At 46.1% G+C, this 22,522-nt stretch overlaps 1 pseudogene; it reads right to left on the bottom strand.

Annotated features, from left to right (window-relative positions):
- Positions 1–2,238: 2,238 nt before the first annotated feature.
- On the bottom strand, positions 2,239–21,584 carry LOC120654006 (annotated as a pseudogene).
- Positions 21,585–22,522: the final 938 nt, after the last annotated feature.

Here is a 22,522-nt window from a genome sequence, read left to right as displayed (position 1 = left end):
CTTCGCCGTTGGTAGTGCAGGAGCGCTATCCCTTCGGGCCAGGAGCAACTCTCTGCACTAGACTCGCCAGTTCGTCTAGCCACTCCCAATCGAGGGTGCCCGTCCCCGCCCTTAGAGGCAGGTGACGCAGCAATCGGGCCGACGCTAGCTCTTCCGCAGGGGGAATACAAGCTCGGCTGAGGCGACTGCGAGACGGCGGCCTTTGTTGGGCTGTACGGCCCCGTGCTTCCGCCCCAGCTGGGTGGCGTCAGCCCCAGCAGTTGTCATAGCCCTGGATTTGGCCCTTGGGGCGTCGAACTGCAGCGGTGCGGTAGCATACGAAGCCACCCGTCCGCCAGCCGGAATCGGAGAAGGTGAGACCCCAGCCTCCATGCGAGAGGGAGCGTTTGGGGTCCGCGGCGCGGGTGCGCGCGCTCACTGCCGCTCTCTCCGTCGGAACGGTCAGAGTGGTTTGCCATGGATCTTTCTTGGTGAAGCTCCGCAATGAGGAAGATTTCACGCACCAACACCCCCTACCTGGCGCGCCAGCTGTCGGTGGGTGAGTACTGCAAGTAGGGATTTGAGGGAACCCCTGTTTAGAGATTCGGCCAGGGGTGTAACACGCAGCTAGATCTCCCTCGTGGGAAGTGGTAGGACAGAGATTTAGATAGGTTCAGGCCGCCCGGAGGCGTAATACCTCACGTCCTGTGTTCTAAGGATTGAGTTCTTGCTCTTGTGTCTTGCTCTTTTGGGAGCAAGAGCCGGTCCCCTTACATGTCCTGGGACCTTCCCCTTTATAGAGTACAAGCCATACTAGGTATATTCTCCATCTGGTGTGAACGCCCCCACACCGGGTGCGGGCGCCGTCCATCCACTTGCCTTGTCTCTTGTCAGTCCTGCAATCATCCGTTCGGGCCCTCCGCGGGACGCCCGGGATGCACCCCGGGAGGGCGTTTTCACCCCGGGAAGTCCCGGGGTGTGCCCCGAGAGGTTGCGGGATGTCCCGAGGCGGCCTTCTCCTGACCCGATGGGTCCACCTTTCGCCCCGGGGTGACCTGGGTCAGCCCCGTATAGGAGGTCGGGATCGGAGGGAGAGTAACCGTGACGGGACGTGCGGTAAATGGAGGCGGGCACCAGCCACCATCCATTTACCCCTGATGTGACGTGGCTCAGGAATAAGTCTACCCAGCCGGCTTTCCGCCGTCTGAGCGCACGGCTCCCCCGTAATCATGGTGTTTTTATGGGGAAGCCGCGCCCCTCCTTGGGCCCCGCACAGGCTATAGCGGTGCAGTGCGGTAATCTTTGGGGTTACTCGCACAGTAAAACATTTTCCTACCGGGCGGGGTCTTCGTCGAGAAGGAAAAAAACCTTCCCGGACTCCCGTGCCCAGCCGAGCCCTGGCTCGGCCCGAACGGACGTGTGATCCACGGGCGGGCCCCGTTCAGCCCGCTTGGACTCCCGTGAGAGCGGACGAGCGGTTCATCGCCCTCTCGTGTGTTTTTTCCCGTGGAGTGGGCCCCCGATCCCACTACGCTGACAGCCTCCAAATCCACCGATCTTTGGCAGGGTGTCTGCCAGGTGGGTCCCACATGCAGTGTAAGCGTGCATGCCATGTTTTTTCACGGTTCAGGCTGCCAAGTGAGCCCTTCGATCCTCATGCTTGTTTCTGATTGGCCGCAGCTTGGATTGTTCTTGCGATTTTACATGTATTTTTAACCCAAATCCATCACTTATTTTTCATACCAGCATTGTGGAATTCATCAATAAATATCCTATGCTAGCAATAATCCACCATTATGCAAGAATTTTGTGCTGGAAGTGATGGTCAAAATGAATTCGTCAATAAAATATCTTATGCTAATAATAATTCACTACTATGCACGTACTGACGGTCAAAATGGATCCGTAGCAACCATCAACGATGAGCTGTTTCGAGGTTTTGGAAATGATTTCAATTCACCGAAAGAGGTGAGTTGCGGCCAGGCATCATGTAACAAGAAGAACATGTCAGCATAGAGAACTCGTCATACAGCACCAAACTTGCAGCACAAAAAACATTTCTTATCTCGCGCGTCGGAAGAAAACTTATATGCACACCTCATCACACCTGTTTCTTATTAAGATACTACGTCAGCTGTTGACAAAGAAGCCGACATCTGGTTGGAGTAGCTGGAAACCACCACTAAGAACCAGCCATTATCTTTTACATGGTTCCAATTCCAAAGAAGATGAATTTCCCGCTAGCAAACCGCTAAATATATATGGCCAACCACTAACAGGACATGATGCGTACCAAGTCGAAGTTCGGCACACTGTACAATAGATAACTACTGATATGAATTATGATACACACCACACAATACATCTGTTAACTACATATAATTGGAATCATGCCACACCTTTGATTAGTTAACTGGTACTTGGATGCATGTCATGTACAGTTGTCGCAGGTAATGTGTGGCGGAACCACCCAAAACTACTGGGCCCCGGGTGCACTGATCTTCGTTGCTAAGCAACTCTGACCCAATTTGGCACTCACCGGTAGTTCCTCGAGTGAAGCCTCGATAAAAGCCACGTTATTCCAGGATCAGCAGACAACACTCACACGAAGGTGAGCCCAGAGATTACAACACAAACCATTTCATACATCTCAGAGTGATTGCAGCGGAAAGAAAATTTATTACAAACCATGTTCAGACTAACGAAGTACTACGGAGTTCCAACTCCTCAATTATTCAAGTCTCAATGTTCAGCGGAAGCATTAAAAGATAACTAACGAAATAACATGACGCATCGGTAAAGCCCATACGAATGCGTCACTCAGCGGGAGGGTGATTAGCACCAGCTGAAGGGCCATCCCACTCAACAGACCAACCCGGAGGCAGAGTACAAGGCCAAGTAAGACTTGCAAACAGATCTTCAAAGTTAGTACCCTGAAAAATAGTGCCACAAGCAAGGCTGAGTATACTAATACTCAGCAAGACTGACCCGTCTCCGGATATAACATAGTCCGATAACTAGACATGCAAGGCTTTTTGGTTGGTAGGGTTTGTTTGCCAAAAAAAAATGCCGCTAAGTGTTGATCCTTACTTTCAGATTTTACTTAGCCAGATTCTAGTGGAATTAACCGTTCTAAATTTGCAACTAACTCTACTCAAACATGGTAGAGCAACCATTTAATCAACCAGCAGTATTTTCATCATCGTATTCCACTTGTTACTCTATGTGACCGAAATCATTAAGCAATCTCATGCCGGGAGAGGCGGACGATTCCGAATCGAATTTCAACCTAGCCAGGGGAACCTAGACCACACGCATGGGGATCGACTTCGCTCCTGCCCACGCTACTTTTCCCCTTTCTTTCCAGTCCGTGGATCCGGAACACCCTCCCCGACTACAGAGTCCGACCACTCTGCACCCGTACGTCGCGACATAAAAATAAACCCTACTTCTACCAGGAGGGTGCGAGATCGTTCCACTCGCCGGTCCAGTCAGGTACTTAAGCTTACCGATTACCATATTTCTCGGTATGTGGCTAGTACTTTCAAACGCTTAGCGAAATGAGCCACACACCGCGACCTTAGCCATTTTTGACTACACCAGCGGGGTATCACAACTACACAACCCCGCCCGTTGTCCTTACATTTCAACAGGAATTAAAGCCGGTACAATTCCTATTTGCTCGCGAGAGGCAGGAAACCACTCGACTTCTACCGTACCTATTTAGCATGGCAACTAGTCGATAAAAAGATCCGGTATCAAACATAGGTTCCTATGGATCATGCATCTAGGGTTTTCGATCAACGCCTAGAGAACTTAAATGCAGAAAACCAACTATTACCATACATTAATAAATAGATAGCAGAATGATAATTCGGAAAAAATAGTGGGATTATGCTCCGGGGCTTGCCTTCTTGGGCACTGTCAGGCAGAAAAGCTTCTGGGTCTTGGGACAAGTTAGTACAGTTCAGATTAACCTCCTGCTCCGCACGAGAGTCCGCGGGCACCAGTTCGTAGTCTCCGTCCGCGAGGTTAACCGTTTCTATATGCAATGCAAGATTTGAGTTATTCAGGGATATAATTTCTTTCCTTCACGATAAAGTTGTAGTCCATGAAAGTTAATTTAGTGATGATTTCACATTTCATTGCATGGGCAATCGTTTATAGAGTAGCAACATAACTACGGTTATTCATGAATGAGTGGGGTTTTGGGTTTTCATTTTTAATTTCAACACATAGCATGCTTTCATTAATCCTTAACAACACAACTACTAAAGAGCTAGTGATGAAACACTAAAGTAACTCAGATTCAAACTTAAACATTCAGGGTATAAATTTCAGCATCTACCATAGAGCAAGAACTATAACTATTCATGCAAATGGATTACTCTAGTTACTTCATCTTTTTGTACAGAATGTTCAACATGGATTCTGGTGCTACAAATTTTATGCAAGCAACTTCAAAGCATAAACTCAGTACTGAAATTTTTCCAGATTTTATACACTTATATAGCAGAGGTGATAAAAAGATTAAAAACAGCAAGCCATTAACAAAGATTAAATCTACAGAAAGTTTTACTAAGGATTTGGTACTCAAATTTTTACCAGAGACTAGTCCTGAGTTAAACATACTCCAGAAAATTTTTCAAGATTTAACTCACTATGATAAATTAGTTATTCAGTTAATTTAACATGAGTTTGCATGAATTTCTCAAGATGCATTCGACCAGTATTGCATCTGAACTTTTTATCACAGGTAGAACATACTCTAAACAAGATCATGCCCAAAAATAATGATCAGAAACATTGTAGATTACTCAGAACAAAAATAGTAAATCTAGCCCTAAGATGCTAAGCATGATTATTCACCAAGGCAAAACTCAGTAAATGCAGCTCAAAATTCTTAGACAGGAACACAGAGCTAAAAAGAGACTCCAGAAATAAACATGGATTTTTCTGAGCATAAGAACTATATATAAGGAATTAAGTTGATTAAACAAGCATAAATCATGGTATATAGCAAATGAACTCTAATAAATCTTAAATTTAGATATTAACAGTGTTTTAGTTTTACATACATGCAGTAAAAATTCCAGGGCAAGTTCATGTGCATATTTTCCAGAATTAAATCGAGAAAGCTAACAACAGATTAGAGAATCTTGATTGTTCCAACATGATAACTGTTTTGGGTTGGTGTCATCTTTTTACTGTGATATTAAAATTCCATTAGTGATAACATATCCAAAAATCACAGTCATTTGATGAGCAGAACTTCATGAACATGCATAAGGTGGTTTTATTAATCTTTTCCCTAGATTAAACTTGGTTGAGTTTCTGCAAATGTGAATGTTACAAAATTTGTAGATCTTGTTACAAGGATTCCAGATCAGTTGAGTTTGCATTTTTCTGATTTTTCTGTGATTTGTTTCGCATTTTAGAAGTTCACTGGTATACACTGTAAACTTGCAGAAACACCCTTAAACGAAAAAAAACAAATTACAACCGGGTCCTTCGCCGGCCTTCTCCGCCGTGGCATCTTGCCGGTGGTGTTCTGCGGTGCAGGGCTTACCGGGGCTGCCACGGGGAGGCGCGTGGGGGAGAAAGGATCGAGGAACACCTACCCTGGTCGACGTTCGAGCGTTTGGAGCACAGGTTCAAGCTCGTCGGCGTTGATGGCGGGTCGGTTGTTCGGTTCGCCAGCGCTGGAGACGAAGGAGGGCTCGGGGTAGGGGAACAAGGCGCGCACGAGCACCGCGTGAGCTCGTGGATGCTTCTGGGGTAGCTGTCGGGCTCGGTCTCCTTCGGAGCTGGCCGGTCCGCGGTGAGCCCGAGCTCGCCGGCGGCGGCGCAAGAGGGGAACGGCTTCGGGAGGGGGTTTGGATTCGATTCCGCGCGCATGGAGCTTAACTGGGAGGTGGCGAAGCTGCTGCGGTGGTCGGAGGGGGCAATGTGGGGCTGGGCTAGCCGGTCCGCGCGAGCTAGATCTCGGCGGCCATGGCGGAGCGGCGGGAGGAGGAAGAAGGGGAAGAAGGGGCGCGACTGTGGGGTGCTGGGGGTCTTTATAGGCCAAGGAGCTACTGGGGGAGGAATGCAGTGACTGGGGGCGGTTGATTTGGTCCTGGGCGGCTCGACGGCGAGCGGGCGGAGGAGGCAGCGGCGCTGCGCCGGCCGGGGTGTCGTGGCGGCTCGGGAGCGGCCTGGGACGCGTGTGCGCGCGAGGAGGTGCCAAGGGGCGGGCCAGGTGGCGTGGAGAGGTTTCCCCGGGTCCATTTGGCCGCGGGCGCGCAGTGGACGAAGTCCACCGGCGGCGTACGGCAGGCGGCGGCCGAAACAGAGCAAGCCGGGAGAGAGAGATGGAGGTAGGGGCTCTTTTGCGATTTCTGAAAATTTCAGGGACCTCTCGGTAAACAAAAATTATCTCCTATTTGAAGGGCTCAAATGGGAAAGTGTTGAATACCATTTTTGCATAACTTTTCAAGATCTACAACTTTTGTGTTATGCAAATTTTCGTTTGAAACTCACATTTTGAACTATTGGTACATTTACATATTTGCACAAAAGGACTTTAGTTTTAATCAGTTTTTGACTTGATTTTTGCTGAAGTTCAATTGAGCACATGTCAATTGAAATACCTCTCATGAGCCAACAAAAATTTTGTGCACATTTTTGAATTAAAATTTGAGTAGTTTTTCACTCCCTTCTCTTTTTCCTTTAATTTCTTTTGTATGATTTGTATCTTATTTGGTCCTTTCTCTTTGAATTAGTTTCCCAAATTTTTCTTTTAACTTTAACTAAGGTGTATTGATTGGATTTAAAAGTATTGACACCTGAGGTGTCACAACCTACCCCCCTTAAAGAATCTCGTCCCGAGATTGGATGATTAAATTGAGGCGGGGAAAATGATATACCTGAGGTGGAGCTAATGAAACCCGGATAATGTCGATTAAGATAATCCTCCGTCTCCCAGGTGGCTTCTTCTTCAGTGTGATGAGACCACTGAATTTTATACATTTTTACCACCTTTCGACGAGTACCTCTCTCTTTTTGATCCAGAATTCTGAGTGGATATTCGGTATATGAGAGATCGGGCTCCACTAAAATTTCCTGCTGATCAATGATTTCCGTAGGAACTCGAACACATTTCTTAAGTTGGGATATGTGGAAAACATTATGGATGGCGGCAAGTCGTGAAGGAAGTCGCAAACGATAAGCCACGGGTCCACATTCTTCAATGATTTCATATGGCCCGACATAGCGAGGTGCGAGCTTACCCCTAACTCCGAAACGTTGAACGCCTCGAGTTGGGGACACTCGTAAATAGACGTGATTACCAACCATGAACTTCAAAGGATCCCTTCTTTTATCGAAATAACTCTTTTGCCGAGACTAGGCTGCTCGGAGGTTTGCTTGTACTATTTTTACTTTCTCTTCAGCCTCGACCACTAATTCAGGTCCAAAGATTTGACGTTCTCCAGTCTGGGACCAACTCAAAGGAGTTCGACACCGTCGACCATACAAGGCCTCGAAGGGTGCCATCTTCAGACTGGCCTGATAGCTGTTGTTATAAGAAAACTCAGCCAAGGATAAACATTTGTCCCAGTTTTTGTCATAATGGATGACACATGCTCGAAGCATATCCTCAAGAATTTGATTCACCCTTTCGGTCTGTCCGTCAGTCTGTGGATGGTAAGCTGAGCTTCGAATTAATTTAGTTCCGAGAGCCTCTTGAAGTTGCTCCCAAAACCTTGCCACAAACTGAGGACCACGATCCGATATAATTGTTTTTGGTATACCGTGTAGGCAGACAATCCGATCAATATAGATCTCAGCATATTTCTTGGCTCGATATTCAGTATGCACTGGAATAAAATGAGCAGTCTTTGTGAGCCTATCCACAATGACCCAAATGGAATCATGGTGCTGAGAAGTATTTGGTAAGCCCACGATGAAATCCATGCTGATATCTTCCCATTTCCAAGACGGAATCGGTAGAGGTTGGAGAGTTCCAGCAACTTTCAAGTGACTAGCTTTCACTCTCTGGCAGGTGTCACATTCTGCGACATATTTGGCAATCTCTCTCTTCATGCGAGTCCACCAAAAATTTTGCCTGAGATCTTGGTACATCTTGGTGCTGCCCGGATGAATAGAGAATTTAGAGAGATGTGCTTCGTCCAGGATTTGTTTCCGCAGGTCATGATTCTTTGGAACGACTAGGCGATCCTCGAACCACAAAATTCCTTTATGGTCCACTCGGAAACACTTATATTTATTTTCACCTTCTACTACTTGCTGCTTGATGATACCAACACTTTTGTCATGTAATTGTGCCATGATGACCTGGTCATAGAGTGTTGGTTCCACCGAAATATGATTCAAAGAGCCCTGAGGAATAATTTCTAATTTCAGCCTTTGCATTTCAGCACACAATGTGTCATTATATGACTCCATTGATAGGCAATTGCAGTGAACCTTGCGACTGAGCGCATCGGCTACAACATTCGCCTTGCTCGGATGATAATGAACCTCCAGATCATAATCTTTAATTAATTCCAGCCATCTTCGTTGCCTCATATTCAGCTCACTTTGAGTGAAAATGTATTTGAGACTCTTATGGTCGGTATAGATATTGCAATGAGTACCCATAAGGTAGTGTCTCCAAAGCTTGAGAGCATGAATAACGGCGGCTAGTTCCAGATCATGAGTGGGATAATTTAACTCGTGTGGCCGAAGAGCTCGGGAAGCATAAGCTATCACCCGATTGTCTTGCATTAGAACACAACCAAGACCAGTGCCTGAAGCATCACAATAAATGTCGTATGGTTTATTGTTGTCAGGTTGAGCCAAGACTGGTGCAGTGGTTAGATGTGCTCTCAATGTATGGAATGCTTCATCACACTTCGTGTTCCATTTAAACTTGACATCTTTCCTTAGTAGTTCTGTCATGGGCTTAGCAATTCTGGAGAAGTCCGGAATAAATCTGCGGTAATACCCTGCCAAGCCGAGAAAACTGCGGATCTGATGAACTGAAGTAGGAGGTTTCCAGTCCATCACTTCTTGCACTTTGCTGGGATCAACTGAAATGCCTTCACTAGATATAGTGTGACCCAGAAATTTGACTGTGTCCAGCCAGAATTCACACTTGGAGAATTTTGCGTACAGCTTATGATCTCTGAGACGTTGAAGAACAATGCGCAGGTGTTGCTCATGTTCTGCCTCATCTTTGGAATAGATCAGAATGTCGTCAATAAAAACCACGACAAACTTGTCAAGTTCCGGCATAAATACCGAGTTCATGAGATACATGAAATAGGCCGGAGCATTGGTGAGACCGAAAGACATAACCAAGTACTCATAGAGTCCATATCTGGTTGAGAAGGCGGTCTTGGGAATATCACAAGGCCGAATTTTGATTTGATGATAACCCGAACGAAGATCAATCTTGGAGAAGATCTTTGCTCCAGCCAATTGATCAAACAATACATCAATGCGGGGAAGTGGATATTTATTTTTGATGGTCACCGCATTGAGAGGCCGGTAATCAACACACAACCTCAGACTATCATCCTTCTTCTTTACGAACAATGCTGGACAGCCCCAAGGTGAAGCACTTGGGCGGATAAAACCCTTGTCCAACAGTTCTTGTAGCTGGATTTTTAGTTCAGCTAATTCTTTAGGCGGCATTCGGTATGGCCTTTTTGAAATAGGTGCTGTACCAGGCTGAAGTTCAATGACAAATTCGATATCCCGGTCTGGCGGCATACCAGGTAAATCTTCTGGAAAAACATCTACATACTCACGGACTACCGGAATATCTTCGAGACGAATATCTTTCATGGCATAGGCACAAGAGTTGTGACATTGATGATGTGGTAAATATAGAACCGAATGACCATGAATTGGAGAATTTATTTCAACGGCTCGGGAAGAGATATCTGACATTACCCCATGTCTTTTCATCCAATCCATTCCTAGTATAATGTCCATACCTTCTAGTGGCAACAATATCAAGGTGGTAGGAACAGTTTTACTACCCAAGCTAAGTGGCGCATTATGAACGATTTGGTTTGATGCGACTTTACCACCCGGGGTAGATATCATGAATGACCCTTTTGTGTGACAGGAATCTAACCCAACCCTTGCTCCAAATTTAGAACTAATGAAGCTATGAGATGCACCAGAATCGAATAAGATAACAGTGGGGTGTTGGTTTATAGAGAATGTACCCGACATGATTGGTGCTCCCTCAGGAAGGTCAGCAAGGTTGGTGAAGTTAAGTCGGCCCTGCCTGACTTGAATGGTTTGCCTCTTGCCCTTGTGCTGATCATTTCTGCGAGAAGCCTGCCCTTGAGATTGTCCCGCCTGGGGGCACATCTTGGCAAAGTGATCCGGACTCCCGCATCTGAAACAGCGGTTATTATTATCGGGGCGAGCGGCTGGCTGAGCATTCGGCCTAGGGCCGTTCTGCTGCTGCTGAGGTGCAAATCGAGCTTGCTGGAGAAGCCCGAATCGAGTCTGCTGCTGCTGTTGAGGAGGCCTAATAATCCAACGCCCTGGCTGAGGGGCCTTCTGAGAGGATGCGGGTGGGTTATTTTGCACAATACGATACCTCGGTGCAGAGGCACTCGAGGGTCCAGCAGGTGCCTTGCGCTTCTTTTCAGCACGGTGTGCAGAAATCAGATCCTCCTGAGATATGGCCATATTCACCAATTCATTGAATGAGTCTGCTCGGACAAGGTTTAGCCTCTCTTGTAATTTGGTACTAAGGCCTCGACGGAAGCGCTCACGCTTCTTAGCGTCGGTATCGGCATGATGTCCAGCATACTGACACAATTGATGGAATACTTGAGCATACTGCACCACGGTACGAGTGCCCTGAGTCAAGGCCAAGAACTCGTTAAGCTTACGGTCAAGAAGTCCAACTGGAATATGATGATCTCGAAAAGCCAATTTGAATTCATTCCAATTCACCACATGATCAGCCGGTAGCATCCCGTGGTAATGATCCCACCACATACGAGCTGATCCGCGAAGCTGCTGCGCGGCATAGCGAGTCTTGTTCGCTTCGGAACAAGGAGTAGTCAATAGAGAAAACTTGGACTCGATCGTGCGAATCCAAGCGTCAGCGTCCAGAGGCTCATCCGCTTTATTGAACAGCGGAGGCTGAGTACTGAGGAAATCTTGGTAGCTCGCTTCTTGTGCATGATGAGCATGATGCCCACCCCGCGGTTGTTGCTGAGCTTGAACCAACTGCCGCAAAATCTCTATCTGGGCAGCAAGAACCTCAGCAATACCCATTGGTGGAGGAGGTGGAGGTGGATCGCCATTCCCTCCGGCTCCAAAACCACTAGGGGTGCCTCGAGTTGATCCAACCATCTGAAATGTGAGTACTATTGCATTAGGCTCATCATTATCATCATTTCAAATAGAATATACAACTCAAAATGACATGGAAGTACTGGAAATTGCTTAATCAGGTTGTGCAGCAAAACCAGCGATACGAAAACGCTCATAACTGGAGTTCGGTACATGATATGGACTTGAAATTTTTACAAGAGATAGGAAATTTCATGATCTACAACTTTGGTAGTCATCACAAAGTCAGATTTCCAGAGTAGGTTAGTCGAAAAATTCAATTACTCCTCCTCTGGTTTTTCTGCTTCACAGAAAACAGAGCTTCTGTAATTTGCGATTATCTCCTGCAATACCAATCCGTTTGGGCTGAAATTTTGCGAGCAGGTTCCTGATGAAATTTGGAACATCTTTGGTATTCAACTCAGGAGCTAAATCCGAAGGGAAAAGAGGATAAAAATTCGAACTAACTGCTGCCTTCAGCTTTTTGCAGATCACTGATAATTAACACTAGTAGCATTAGGGGTTCATTACATCCATCGTTCTCTCATTTCTACTTGGTCACTCCTAACATCAGTACTAAGGGGGTTACTCAACTCTAAGTTAGCCTAGTAGCCATGATCCAAAAGTAGGCCACACTAAGAGGAGTCTACAAAAGCTAAGAAACAGCGCCTCGGTCTACATGTTGACCGATGCCTCACTCGCCGCGGGAGTGTGAACCTCAACCGGTGCGGGCTGCGGCGCCTGGTCCTCGGAGTCCATCTCTGAAACGCTCTCTATCTCCTGGGGCTCGTCCTCCTCGTCCACCTGCATCTCGTCGGGAGGTGCGTGAAGGGCATCCTGCGCGTGCTGTATCGCGTGGAGCTGCCCCTGAGCCTCGTCCATCTCAAGCTGCAGGTCGTGAAACTGGTCCTCCAAGAAGTTGATCGTAGCGTCACGATCCGACACAGTGTCCTGAAGCTCGTGAACCTGGCCGTGGAGCTGGGCGATAAGAGTAGCCCTGCTCTCGAGCTCGGTACTAGCCTCCTGAAGCTGCCCATCTCTCAGCTGGACCGCCAGGTGCAAGGCCTGAGCGTGGTCCACCAACTGAGCGACGGCGTAACTCTGGTAAGTGTGAAGTCTGTAAAGGCCGTCCAAGCACATCGCTGTCGTCCGAAGTGCCCCGACCGGGTCAAGGGTAGCGACCACGTCCACGTGTGCCATCCGGTCGAGCCAAAGCGGGTCTGCCGGGTCAGGTGCAGGGAACAACCCGAACGCGGTCAGAACCACCTCCAGAGGGCGCAAAGAGCAAAAGGTGGTCATCGCCCTCATGGCGGTAAGCTCCCAGGTGTCCAGCAGGTAGTGACCGACCATCTGAGTCACGATCGGCTCCCACCCGTTGAGCGGGTGCTGCGGAATCACCATCGTCACACTGCAGCGACGAACTCCGTCCTCCACAAACTCGTGGCCATCGTAAACCGGTGGCTGGAGGTAACCGGCTGCACTCAAAAGCTCCCAAAGACGGCGGGGAAACCCGTCCCAGTGCAGGCAAGCGGAGTGCACGTGCCCCTGCGCGTCAACGACCAGCAGCTCTTCCATCTGTCCCAACAAAAGACCGATGGATCAGCGGATGGTAACAAGAACTACTAACTCTAGAACAGTGAAAGAATGGCCAAAACTGTAGAGAACTTGCTTCAAAAATTCTCAAAAATTTACACAAGATCCCTCTGATGTTAAGGAACAAGTCACCTAGTCATCACTAAGCTCAATTCGGATTCCATGGGGGTGATATGCTCAGGTATTCAGAGTGAAGTCAACCAGAAAAACTGAGTGTCCAGAGTGGGTGTATTTTGACTATAACTCTCAATCCCGACGTCAAAAATTCTTAAAATTTTTATGGTAAGCTCATCACTTAGTTGTCTACAACTTTCATGTTGAACGATTTTTAGTTTGAACAACTTATAAAGGTCGAAAAAATTTCAGTTGTATAGATGGTTCAGAGTTAACAGTTTTACACAGGGTTGATCCAAAAATACAAATACCATGCTAGAAGGCTTCAAAAATTTTCAAACTTTTACAGCAGCTTGATAACTTAGGAAACATCATTTAGTCTTACTACCCCAAGTCGATTTGAGTAACTTATCAGAAGGTTAAAATTCGTGGAAACCAGGTTGCAGACTTTCTGGTTACTCCCTAGGATAGTGTTTTAACGGATTTGCTTGCGATTTCCCCAGAGATTTATTTGCTAATCTTTTTGAGAATGAATGCAGAACCTATACGTCCTCACCAAGGAAAAATTGCCAAGTAACCTTGGTCTTACGCAATGACTTTGGTGGCATACATATTACGTCTCTCACTATATAGCTACTCGATATAGCTAGATAGCCTATAATTCGATTTCGAGTTAGCGTACCTGCAGAAGATTGACAGCATATAAAATGAACCTTTCGTGCCAGCACTCACGAAAGCATCCCCATACATTACCGATCACTATAGAATCGGCATCCATACCATTACCGCCGTATGGACAACGTTAAGCATACGTTATCGAAACAACGTATTGACTGAGTACCGTCTTTGACGGGGAATTGAATTCCAATTTCGAACCATTACTCCCCATATACTCAACCGAAGTTGGTATATGGGCAGCAGCTCAAGTAGGCCACTGCTTGAGCTTCAGCGTTCGGCTCGCATCACCGACGGGAAGGTCAGACTCCCTCAGCTGACTGAGTAAGCATACCTTCGTGGCGATGATGTAGTTGCAGAATTTAAATTACAGGATTTAAATACTGAGAAGTAAGGTGCTGGAAGTTAGCCATACAAAATAAGCCACCTGATTATACCCAAAAGATTCCCTAGGGCTTTACGTCCTAGACTTGTCCTTGGAGATCCTAAACTCTTTCAAAACTTTAGTAGCTTTGAAGTCAAGTTTTAAGTTGTTGTTGTGAAAACCGAGGTTGCCATCCCTGGTAGGCTGTCTGCGAGCTCTGATGCCAGCTGTGGCGGAACCACCCAAAACTACTGGGCCCGGGTGCACTGATCTTCGTTGCTAAGCAACTCTGACCCAATTTGGCACTCACCGGTAGTTCCTCGAGTGAAGCCTCGATAAAAGCCACGTTATTCCAGGATCAGCAGACAACACTCACACGAAGGTGAGCCCAGAGATTACAACACAAACCATTTCATACATCTCAGAGTGATTGCAGCGGAAAGAAAATTTATTACAAACCATGTTCAGACTAGCGAAGTACTACGGAGTTCTAACTCCTCAATTATTCAAGTCTCAATGTTCAGCGGAAGCATTAAAAGATAACTAACGAAATAACGTGACGCATCGGTAAAGCCCATACGAATGCGTCACTCAGCGGGAGGGTGATTAGCACCAGCTGAAGGGCCATCCCACTCAACAGACCAACCCGGAGGCAGAGTACAAGGCCAAGTAAGACTTGCAAACAGATCTTCAAAGTTAGTACTTGAAAAATAGTGCCACAAGCAAGGCTGAGTATACTAATACTCAGCAAGACTGACCCTTCTCCGGATATAACATAGTCCGATAACTAGACATGCAAGGCTTTTTGGTTGGTAGGGTTTGTTTGCCAAAAAAAAAATGCCGCTAAGTGTTGATCCTTACTTTCAGATTTTACTTAGCCAGATTCTAGTGGAATTAACCGTTCTAAATTTGCAACAAACTCTACTCAAACATGGTAGAGCAACCATTTAATCAACCAGCAGTATTTTCATCATCGTATTCCACTTGTTACTCTATGTGACCGAAATCATTAAGCAATCTCATGCCGTGAGAGGCGGACGATTCCGAATCGAATTTCAACCTGGCCAGGGGAACCTAGACCACACGCATGGGGATCGACTTCGCTCCAGCCCACGCTACTTTTCCCCTTTCTTTCCAGTCCGTGGATCCGGAACACCCTCCCCGACTACAGAGTCCGACCACTCTGCACCCGTACGTCGCGACATAAAAATAAACCCTACTTCTACCAGGAGGGTGCGAGATCGTTCCACTCGCCGTTCCAGTCAGGTACTTAAGCTTACCGATTACCATATTTCTCGGTATGTGGCTAGTACTTTCAAACGCTTAGCGAAATGAGCCACACACCGCGACCTTAGCCATTTTTGACTACACCAGTGGGGTATCACAACTACACAACCCTGCCCGTTGTCCTTACATTTCAACAGGAATTAAAGCCGGTACAATTCCTATTTGCTCGCGAGAGGCAGGAAACCACTCGACTTCTACCGTACCTATTTAGCATGGCAACTAGTCGATAAAAAGATCCGGTATCAAACATAGGTTCCTATGGATCATGCATCTAGGGTTTTCGATCAACGCCTAGAGAACTTAAATGCAGAAAACCAACTATTACCATACATTAATAAATAGATAGCAGAATGATAATTCGGAAAAAATAGTGGGATTATGCTCCGGGGCTTGCCTTCTTGGGCACTGTCAGGCAGAAAAGCTTCTGGGGCTTGGCCCAGGTCTTGGGACAAGTTAGTACAGTTCAGATTAACCTCCTGCTCCGCACGAGAGTCCGCGGGCACCAGTTCGTAGTCTCCGTCCGCGAGGTTAACCGTTTCTATATGCAATGCAAGATTTTGAGTTATTCAGGGATATAATTTCTTTCCTTCACGATAAAGTTGTAGTCCATGAAAGTTAATTTAGTGATGATTTCACATTTCATTGCATGGGCAATCGTTTATAGAGTAGCAACATAACTACGGTTATTCATGAATGAGTGGGGTTTTGGGTTTTCATTTTTAATTTCAACACATAGCATGCTTTCATTAATCCTTAACAACACAACTACTAAAGAGCTAGTGATGAAACACTAAAGTAACTCAGATTCAAACTTAAACATTCAGGGTATAAATTTCAGCATCTACCATAGAGCAAGAACTATAACTATTCATGCAAATGGATTACTCTAGTTACTTCATCTTTTTGTACAGAATGTTCAACATGGATTCTGGTGCTACAAATTTTATGCAAGCAACTTCAAAGCATAAACTCAGTACTGAAATTTTTCCAGATTTTATACACTTATATAGCAGAGGTGATAAAAAGATTAAAAACAGCAAGCCATTAACAAAGATTAAATCTACAGAAAGTTTTGCTAAGGATTTGGTTCTCAAATTTTTACCAGAGACTAGTCCTGAGTTAAACATACTCCAGAAAATTTTTCAAGATTTAACTCACTATGATAAATTAGTTATTCAGTTAATTTAACATGAGTTTGCATGAATTTCTCAAGATGCATTCGACCAGTATTGCATCTGAACTTTTTATCACAGGTAGAACATACTCTAAACAAGATCATGCCCAAAAATAATGATCAGAAACATTGTAGATTACTCAGAACAAAAATAGTAAATCTAGCCCTAAGATGCTAAGCATGATTATTCACCAAGGCAAAACTCAGTAAATGCAGCTCAAAATTCTTAGACAGGAACACAGAGCTAAAAAGAGACTCTAGAAATAAACATGGATTTTTCTGAGCATAAGAACTATATATAAGGAATTAAGTTGATTAAACAAGCATAAATCATGGTATATAGCAAATGAACTCTAATAAATCTTAAATTTAGATATTAACAGTGTTTTAGTTTTACATGCACGCATTAAAAATTCCAGGGCAAGTTCATGTGCATATTTTCCAGAATTAAATCGAGAAATCTAACAACAGATTAGAGAATCTTGATTGTTCCAACATGATAACTGTTTTGGGTTGGTGTCATCTTTTTACTGTGATATTAAAATTACATTAGTGATAACATATCAAAAAATCACAGTCATTTGATGAGCAGAACTTCATGAACATGCATAAGGTGGTTTTATTAATCTTTTCCCTAGATTAAACTTGGTTGAGTTTCTGCAAATGTGAATGTTACAAAATTTGTAGATCTTGTTACAAGGATTCCAGATCAGTTGAGTTTGTATTTTTCTGATTTTTCTGTGATTTGTTTCGCATTTTAGAAGTTCACTGGTATACACTGTAAAACTTGCAGAAACACCCTTAAACGAAAAAAAACAAATTACAACCGGGTCCTTCGCCGGCCTTCTCCGCCGTGGCATCTTGCCGGTGGTGTTCTGCGGTGCAGGGCTTACCGGGGCTGCCACGGGGAGGCGCGTGGGGGAGAAAGGATCGAGGAACACCTACCCTGGTCGACGTTCGAGCGTTTGGAGCACAGGTTCAAGCTCGTCGGCGTTGATGGCGGGTCGGTTGTTCGGTTCGCCTGCGCTGGAGGCGAAGGAGGGCTCGGGGTAGGGGAACAAGGCGCGCACGAGCACCGCGTGAGCTCGTGGATGCTTCTGGGGTAGCTGTCGGGCTCGGTCTCCTTCGGAGCTGGCCGGTCCGCGGTGAGCCCGAGCTCGCCGGCGGCGGCGCAAGAGGGGAACGGCTTCGGGAGGGGGTTTGGATTCGATTCCGCGCGCGTGGAGCTTAACTGGGAGGTGGCGAAGCTGCTGCGGTGGTCGGAGGGGGGCAATGTGGGGCTGGGCTAGCCGGTCCGCGCGAGCTGGATCTCGGCGGCCATGGCGGAGCGGCGGGAGGAGGAAGAAGGGGAAGAAGGGGCGCGACTGTGGGGTGCTGGGGGTCTTTATAGGCCAAGGAGCTACTGGAGGAGGAATGCAGTGACTGGGGGCGGTTGATTTGGTCCTGGGCGGCTCGACGGCGAGCGGGAGGAGGAGGCAGCGGTGCTGCGCCGGCCGGGGTGTCGTGGCGGCTCGGGAGCGGCCTGGGACGCGTGTGCGCGCGAGGAGGTGCCAAGGGGCGGGCCAGGTGGCGTGGAGAGGTTTCCCCGGGTCCATTTGGCCGCGGGCGCGCGGTGGACGAAGTCCACCGGCGGCGTACGGCAGGCGGCGGCCGAAACAGAGCAAGCCGGGAGAGAGAGATGGAGGTAGGGGCTCTTTTGCGATTTCTGAAAATTTCAGGGACCTCTCGGTAAACAAAAATTATCTCCTATTTGAAGGGCTCAAATGGGAAAGTGTTGAATACCATTTTTGCATAACTTTTCAAGATCTACAACTTTTGTGTTATGCAAATTTTCGTTTGAAACTCACATTTTGAACTATTGGTACATTTACATATTTGCACAAAAGGACTTTAGTTTTAATCAGTTTTTGACTTGATTTTGGCTGAAGTTCAATTGAGCACATGTCAATTGAAATACCTCTCATGAGCCAACAAAAATTTTGTGCACATTTTTGAATTAAAATTTGAGTAGTTTTTCACTCCCTTCTCTTTTTCCTTTAATTTCTTTTGTATGATTTGTATCTTATTTGGTCCTTTCTCTTTGAATTAGTTTCCCAAATTTTTCTTTTAACTTTAACTAAGGTGTATTGATTGGATTTAAAAGTATTGCTGAGGTGTCACATAATGAACCTCCAAATCCTTTTAGTCCGCCGGCCAATTTTGTCGAGCTTCTTGATGACAATGGTGAAGACCTAGTAGTGGTATGGAGCACTGGATAATTGTCCATGGCTCCATGATGTTTCACTACCAGTAGAATTTCCATCTGGTTCTTCGCCCTGGAGGTAAATCCTATTGCTTGAATCACACTTGTGTAGGTAGAATTTTCTACCTCCCACTTCTCCAATTTTGTCATTTTTGTTCAGATCTGGGGCCAAAAAAAAGTCAAGCTGTTACTCTTGGGATAAGATCAGAACTTCCAGGAAATGTGGAAAAATCAATATACTTTTCATAGCTTTCATCACTCAGATTTAGTTCACTTCGGAGAAATGTGGAAAAATAAATATACAACCAGTTTATGGTACATATAATGACATAGCTTCGTATGTATAATCCACTTTCTATAGTCCAACATATGTTTATCAAAGGTTTCAATGACAAATAGCTCCAGCAGGTAAACACATAACTTCAGAATTTATTTTAAAGAATGAAAATGGGTCGACAATCTTCTTCAAGTATAGGATTTGGAGTTGAGAGGCAACTGGTTATCTGCTGAAACTTGAGCTCCCTAGAACAAATATAGTTATATGGATATCAAACAGTTAAATAAGTTCTCAAAGACCCAACCATCACTAACAAGAATATGTTCTGTGTAAGCTCTAATGGATATCCTGGTCTTGCACATATGGCAAACAAGAGATTACTCAATAGTAGCTATCCTTGTATATTCTTGAAGCATGAGGTTGCAAAAAAGGGAGCCAGACTGTGCCTCATGCTAGCCCAGTCACTTTTTTTAAAAAAAATAAGCGGCCCAGTCAATCTTCACTGCAAGTTGCCTATAGGCCGATAGCTGACATGGATCCTCAGCCTAGAACAAGATAGTATGCCCAAGCAGGAAAAAATAAGGACAATCTTCCCCATTGAATAGTATGCCCAAGCAGGAAAAATAATATTTACCATTGAGCGAGTTTCCTAAAATCAATACTCCAGTCAACACACATTTTGCTCAAGACATGGAAATGTCTTCTATACACACATTTACTAGAAATTTAAGGTTGCAACAATATATAGAAATATTTTGATGATGAGTCTGTTGATATTAGAGTCATTTGATGAATCTAAATATTTGAAATGTAGAACAGTACTCAAAGAATTAGCTGCCTGCATTTGGATAACATATATTTGGAGTCCGAACTGAAAGCAATATGGTAGGACACAATAAAAACAGCTTTATTTTCTGTGTGTGTGTGTGTGTGTGTTTGGGGGGGACTGTAGACATATTGAGGTTTATGGTACTACAGAAAGTGTCCTGTAGCTTGAACAAGGTCCCAATTGCTTTTTTTTGTTATCATGATAAAATGAGACACAGTAAGCCTACATGGATATAATGGACCAAACCTAGAGAAAGTGATCAATTGATCAGAGACATCTCAGGCATGCATTTTCCACCCAACATAATCCTGTTGTGGTTTCCAGCAGTCTATATGCCTCTCTCTATATAATTTGGCAACTAACATCAAAACTTCAAGTCCATGATATCATATTCTGTTGCATCATTAATAAACAAACATGCTTAAAACAACTGAAAACTATTAAACAAATATCACAAATAAATCTAATGTTGTCTCAATAATTATCAGGCACAAAGTTAATATGCATTCCTATTTCGTGGGCAGATAAATATTTCATTCTAGGAATGATCTCCAAGGCTAAAAGGTCTTGAGGATTAACTACAAATTTGCATCACATGTTCACTATGACCGCCTTAATCTGCAGTTTAATTTGTCTTAAACAATGGGGGAAATAAACTCCATAGTGTCCGAGAAACTAAATCAGAAACCTTAATCTGAATTCCGTAGCCTCCACAACCACTGGGAGCGTTGGAGGAAGCCATAGGTATAAATATAATTGCACACTAACATCCTAATTGCAAGCATATATAACCGCAAAATGTTTGGACGCAAGTTCTTACACCAAATTCAGGCACGAAGTTCCATGAAAGGTTCGTCAAAAGCGTAATGGCTTACTCTGAAGGCTGAAGTGAGAGTGGTGGAGCTGGAAGCACTCCAAGGCAGCTGGGTCCAGGCGCGGACTTCGCCCCTCCCTGGCGTACCTCTCCACCACCACCGCAATAGCCTCCCCGACGCTGGCGTCTAGCCTGACCATCGCCTTTACCGGCCCGACGCTCCCCTCCACCGTCACGCTCACCACCACCTTCGCCTCCTACACCAGACCATCCCCCATCACCATCAGTCACCTCCACAAAAGCACGGACATAACAAGGTTAGGGGTGGTAATGGGCCATGGTTATAGTGGCTTCTTCACAGCCCAATAAAAGTCCTTAAATGTTTTAGTTCAAAATTGTATAAGATTAGAGCCCGGCTCTTTTAAGACCCGGTTCTTAGATTTTCTAGTTCAAAATATTGAGCTCTTTACCACCGTTGCTCTCAGTTAATTCGCCGTACCTCCCAGGGACTGGGCTTGGTGATGGAGGCGGCAGAGGAGGAATGGCTGAACGGCGAGTCGGGCACGAAGACGTCAAAGCATGTGTGGGGGCGCTCGAGTGGCGGCAGGGGCGGAGACGACGGGTAGTCGTGGTCAAACCCGTCCGGGACGGCGTGGACCTGCGAGCCGAACTAGAGCGCGGGCACGGACGCCGAGCGGGCGAGGGCCCGCCCCTTCCCCTCCCGCCGCGTCTGCGACCGCGGCGAGGGCCCCAGCGGCGCCGGGTTAACAGCCATCCGAAGTCGCCGCGCGCCGCTCCCGCGCCCGCTCTTGTGATGCGACCGTCGGCGACCGCCCCACCCAGACGGAGGATAGCCGCGACCGGCTCTTCCTCCTCTCCGTCATCAGGGCGCGCATGCATGGAGACGAGTTCTCGAGTTGGTTGCGTCACTTCGGGGTCCGGTCTGGTGGTGTCGTCGGCGCAGCGCTTACTTTGGCGTCGACCTTACGGCGAGCTTGTTTATGCCTTACGCAACAGGGGTGCGGAGGAAGCTTGGCCGGCGGGTTCGACATCTACAGAGCCGAAATAGTGGACGGCCGCGCAACTACTAAACCATGGTCATCCTGTCAGACATGGACGGGGAGCAGACGCCGAGAAGCGTGGGGTTGCCTCGGGAGGAAACAGGCGGAAACGTGATTCTCTGCGTGGTCGGGGATAGCGAGAAGGGGCAGCGAGGTGCTGGATATTACGGGATGCTGCCACCGGGGCTTGGCCGGTAGGGATTGGACGGCCTTGATTTTCCCCTTGGCCGGCGGGGCTGCTGTCTCGCTTTGACGGCTGTGTTTACGTGTTTAGTTCCAAAATTTCTCTCTCCAAACTTCACTATTCACCTATCACATCAAATCTCTTGTCTCATACATGGAGCATTAAATGTAGGTAAATAAAAAAACTAATTGTATAGTTTTGATGTACACGATGAGATGAATCTTTTGAGCCTAGTTAGGTCATGGTAGGACAACAATTACCACAAACAAATGAAAAGTGCTATAGTGTGCTACAGTGTCTGATGTAACCCTTTTTACCACCATTTTACAGATCTAAACACAGCCGACGTGATTTTCCCCAGGCTCCAGCTGTCTGCAGACTCGGTACCCCTTTGGCCGGTAGGGATTGGAGGGGTAGCCGGCCAGGGGGGCGGCCCGAGGGTAAATGGGAAACTCATGTGCTATGGACAGTTGGGCCCTGTTTAGTTTCTTTCAGAATTCCAAAACTTTACAAAATTTCCCATCACATCGAATATTTCAACGTATGTACGAAGTATTAAATATAGCTAAATAAAATA

The sequence above is a fragment of the Panicum virgatum genome, chromosome 1K (genome assembly GCF_016808335.1).
Source record: "Panicum virgatum strain AP13 chromosome 1K, P.virgatum_v5, whole genome shotgun sequence".
NCBI lineage: Eukaryota > Viridiplantae > Streptophyta > Magnoliopsida > Poales > Poaceae > Panicum > Panicum virgatum.
Note: the sequence above shows the minus strand (reverse complement) of the source record. Positions and strands in the feature narration are given on the sequence as shown.